This window comes from Gavialis gangeticus, unplaced genomic scaffold, assembly GCF_001723915.1.
Source record: "Gavialis gangeticus isolate Ggan-Ray unplaced genomic scaffold, GavGan_comp1, whole genome shotgun sequence".
In the NCBI taxonomy this organism is placed as follows: Eukaryota; Metazoa; Chordata; order Crocodylia; family Gavialidae; genus Gavialis; species Gavialis gangeticus.
The window spans coordinates 46738092-46743194 of record NW_017728995.1 but is presented as its reverse complement, the minus strand read 5'-3'; the positions used below and the strand labels follow the sequence as shown (position 1 = coordinate 46743194).

At 42.4% G+C, this 5103-nt stretch overlaps 1 protein-coding gene across 1 annotated transcript in view; it reads left to right on the top strand.

Moving 5' to 3' along the window:
• RHBDD1 (rhomboid domain containing 1) overlaps positions 1-5103 on the top strand; it is a 103051-nt gene that overhangs the window by 32251 nt on the left and 65697 nt on the right. The window lies entirely within an intron of this gene.

The following is a 5103-nucleotide window of genomic DNA, read 5'->3' as shown; positions in this document are numbered from 1 at the left end:
AAAAAAAAAAAAAAAAAAGACTGCTATAGATAGTGTAAGCATTTGCCTGGTGTATTGACTTGATAATAAATTTGACTGTCTGTAATGTTGTAGACTAATGGCCCATATAGTATGCCTTTTTAAAATCTTTGTCTGTTTTGTGTTTATTTGGTGTTACTGATTTATCTTACCCTGGCATAAAATGTTGTAAAGGATGGAAAGGACAGATGCAAGAATCACTAGAATTTATTTTGAAAAATAGTACCAAACATATAGAATCATAGAATCACAGAAAATTACAATGGGAAGGGACCTCAGGAAGTCATCTAGTCCAACGCCCTGCTTAAAGCAGGACCACCCCCAAGTATAGCATTCTACCCAAAGCTTTGTCTAGTCAGGTCTTAAAAACCTCCAAGGATGGAGATTGCACAGCCTCTCTGGATAACCTGTTCAGGTTTACTACCCTCCTAGTGAGAGATTTTCATAATATCTAACCTAAAATTCTCATGCTACAACTTGAATTATATCAACTTGAGACATAGCATTAGGGAAGAAGTTAGTTTAGCTTTAATCTAAAACAGTATTTAACTTACTGCACATATTTGAATGTTAGGGTATTTTTGGAATGCAGCTCATGGATGTATGAAAATACATATAATTGGATCAATAGATAACCCAGATAACATGGATGATATCAGACCTTTTCTTTTTATGAAATTGTTTTGAGGCTTTATGAAGCTTATGAATCAAAAATATTACCACGATCATATAAGACTGTCTGTAGAAGAAACTTAGAATATCAAGAAAAAATGTTAAGCAAGAAGCATTGTTACGTTTTTATTACCAACATTATTTTTTGGTATTCAGTTATGTAGTGTTGAAGCCAATAATTCAATAAGCAGTTACTGGGTTAAGTTCAACATAGTTACACCCAGAAAATACTTTTACATTTATGGCAGAGAGAATGTTTTTTTCAAATGAGTATAATGTAGATGGGAAGAAAATGTGTAAGGACTGCATCAAAAGTGCATATAACTCAGTAGTCAGTCATACAGCTGGTTTTATTTTTATCTTCAAAACATGGTTCTTGAATAGAACTAATATGACTGAAGATCTCTTAAAATGGCAGGGGGTCAGACTTGATGATCTGCTCAGGTCCCTTCTGGCCTTACCAACTGTGAAAATTGTGGTAGTAAGTCAATCAATTAAAAAGAAAAAAATATATTTTTTTTTCTAAACAGACTTATTCTAAACCGTATGAGGAAGTTAATCATGCTCAGTGCATTAGTTGTATGAAAGTTTTTCTCAGGTTTAATTTTCATATGCAAATATGCAGAAGGGAAGAAATATCTAACTCTTTGGGTTGCCAAATCATTGTTTTGCAACTTGGTGTCACAAGAGGATCTTTATTTGAAAAACTTGATTGTTTATTAATTTTTATACAGTGATTTTTTCAGAATTGTAAACCACATACAGACATTCATTTTTCTAGTGGGAGGGTTGCTACTCTCCCAGTAGGAACCATGAGTGTATAGTTGTTCAGGTTTTTTCTCCCAGAGCAAAAATGGCTGCTCAAGAAGAAAAATAACCCAGGAAAAACCAGAGTGAAATAGCTCCCAGGAAAGTTTCTCCTGGGAAGTCAAATATGTGTACACTTTCTCTTCTGAGATAAGCTGTGGTACAGTCCTCCCAGCATCCTATAGCGCTTTACTTCCCTCCCCCCACTTTGCCCCAGGATACTATGTAGATTGGGCTGAATTTTAGTGCTCCAGCTGAGCAGAGAGCAGAACACACCCCTTCATAATTTCCACATTGTCTTGGAGGGAGACATAGGTTAAGCCTAAACAGTCTGAGTCAGCCAATCATTGTGCACTGCTACCACCTATCTCCAGGCAGACTGAGGGAGCCTGCAAACCATGCTGAGATGTGTGCACAGCATTGGCACTGGAAGGTCTTTACTAGTAAGGGGCTCAGCATCATATGAATGTCCATTCACATGTCTCCAGGTAAGTTTTCCTACCAGGATAATAAACGCAAGAGAATTCTCCAAGATTATTTGAATGTATTTACACAACCATAATCTAGATTCCATAGACCTATACATCTAGTCTCTTTATTCAGCTGTTTAATCTTTTTATATAATTTCAGGATCTGACTGTTTTGCCAAGTTCACTCCATGAAAGCTTTGTAATACAATACATTAAAAACCATTTCTGCTTTATTTTCAGCTTGTAATTGGTACTTACTTTACCCAACCATATGTTATGTTGTGGGTCAAGGAATCCACATGGAACCCATGTGAAAATGACTTTGTAGATATTTAAGTCAAAGCTTATGATTGCATTAGGTCTAAAGATAAAGGGAAGTAGTATATTGAACTTGGTTGATGTAGAAACATTTTATGTATCTTTGCCTGAGAGAAACTGAGAAAATGCTTCTGAGCTAACCTGTGTTCTTTGAAATCCTGTATACAGCCAGCTAGTTTAGTATAGAAAATATGTTTCCAAAATACCAAGCACTGATTGACACACAAATTGTGCGAGGGGAGATTTTAAGCTTTTTTTTTTTCCCCTAATAGTACATCCAACTTACTGTATTCCCATTTGTTTACTTGTTGTGGCTCACACTTTTAATTTGGATAGGATTTAGGTATATGATCAGCATTAGGATTTCTGGGATCTAACAAAATTATAAGAACACTAGCAAATAGCCCACCAAAAATGATGGGGGAGGGCAGATGGGCACAGAGGCTTGCGTCTGGCCTGCTTCCTGCCTTGGGCCCGGGCTGCAGCCACTCCCCATCTACCCCCAGCTGGTTCAGGCTGGGGCTGTTCCCCCCCATCCCTCCGCCACTTCAGGTGGGGGTTGGGGCCTGGGACTGTGGTGGCAGTCACAGCTGCAGGGGCAGTCACGGTGGGGTGCAGCCACCGGTCACCCCCCCCTCCTTTTCCTACTCCCCTCCTTCCCTCCTTTCCTCTCCTCTTCCTCTCCTCTTCCTCACTACCTCCCTCTCCCCACCAGGTGTTGGTGTGGGGCAGTGTCGCAGAGCACTCAGGTGCCCTGCACCTGAGAGCAGAAATGGCTCGGGAGAGACCCCTAGTGGCAAGAAGGGGGAGGCCCAGCTGCCAGTTACCAGGGCAGCCAGAGTCACATTTGCTGGTTGCTATGGCAACCGCTGGGGAGCCAGCTGACAGGAAGGGGCCGGGCCTGGCCCATATAAGCCCCAGGCGTGAGGCCAGGAGGGCAGTTCCCCTCTGGCGGCCAAGGCAGGAGGAGCTTGGCCAGTGCAGACAGAGGGGAGAACCCTGACTGCATGAGCAGCCCCTGATTGCTGCTATGGGTTGGAGTATTTCCCGGTAGGGATTGAATGTTGTTTGGCTGGACGGTTTAGCTTTTTATGTTATAGCCCAGGGGCTTCATGTTTTTGTGTTCGCTGTTTTGACCGGAGGGCCGGGTGAGGCTATTAGGGGTTGGAGGAGGCCTCATAGGGGCTCCACGGTAGCATGGGGAGCCTGGCACCAGAGAGGGCCATGAGGACCGAGAAGCCCCAGAGCAAGGGGGCAATGAGAAGCCCAGAGCAAGGTGGCAGCGAGAAACCCCAGAGAGAGGGCTGCGAGGAGTGAGAAGCGCCAGAGCGCAGGGGGGGCAGTGAGAAGCGTCAGAGCACGGGGGGGGGCAGTGAGAGGTGCCAGAGCGTGGGGGGGGCAGTGAGAGGCGCCAGAGCAGGGGCGGGGCAGTGAGGAGCCCCGGAGAGAAGTCAAGGAGAGGGCCAAATCACAACAGGGCCCAGGTCAAAACCTTGTCAGTATCATCTGCAAGGCTTGGGATGTGGTGTAGGGGAGGAAAAGGGGCTGCAGATAGTGCCCCCTAGCACCGGGGTGCGTAAAGTGGGCAGCCTCCTGCTAATTGCATCAATTAATCAATTAAGATCAAGGCATGGCAGGAGAGTAAGCAGGCGGTTGGCCCATAACAGGAGGGTGGAGTCACCAATAGAAAGGCTCCAGTAGCGATACTCCTGTCACAGGCAGTTTCTGGCCCCTGGCTCCAAGGAGCGGTGGTGAGGGGGAGAAATGAGGCCAATACTGCTGGCCTTGCCCCCCCCGGCACCTCAGTCCCCACTGTCATGGCAGCACTCTACCATGTGTCTCTGTCCAGAGCACTCTGATTGACGGCAAAGGGAACCAATCAGAGTGCAAATAAAGCATTAGGGACAGGCAGACTAAGGCTTTTATAAAATTTGAATACTGAAAGGGAGAGATACTACTGTGTTCCCCCACACTCTCAAAACAAATTAATTTCTTTTTTCTCTACTCCCATATGGTCAGATGAGCAATGAACTGTGGCTTTTCTGTCTTGAACTAGGTTCTAAGTGGCCAGGTGGAAACCAGTTCTCAACAGTAATAGGACACTGCAAATGATACTTCGTATGTTAGAAAGTCCAGCAGTGATGGCTTTTCTCAGAGCAGAAAGTAGCACACAAATCTTCACTTTACAAGGGGCACGTTACTAGGCTGTACATTTATACAGCAGTAGACGCACATTACATTCTGCATTTTCCTGAAATTATTGTTACATATAGTATGGGAGGAATATCTTTAGCCATGGATTTTGATACTCTGAAAGATTACTCCAAAAGTGTTGATAGTTATAGACAGTGTGGATGAGGGACTGGAAAAATGTGAAATGAAGTACAGGGCTTAAGATGATGAAAAATAAGTGCAAATTTGTTTTGTTGTGTTCTTAAGTTTTATCATATTATTTTGGTTTCAGTTCTTGGCATTTAAATGCAATGGAAAGATGGCTAAAATCTTGCTTTCCAGTTTTAATACATAATTCTTACTTAAAACTGGAGCATTTTGTTACAACTAGTACCAGTGATATAAGATCTAGAAATTTGATACATTTTCCTTTCAAATATTTATTTAAATAAAACTGTTAAATACAGTTTGATTCTCTGCATATTTATTTAGAGTAGTTGGCTTGTTACTCAGGTTTTTTTCCTTCAAAATTAGAATAAGTGCATTTTAAAGGGGGAAAAAATCTGCTGAGGTAATACCATATAGTAAAATCAAATGTAGTATCCAAAGCCAATATTTTATGTTATGCTTTTTTTTTTTTTTTTTT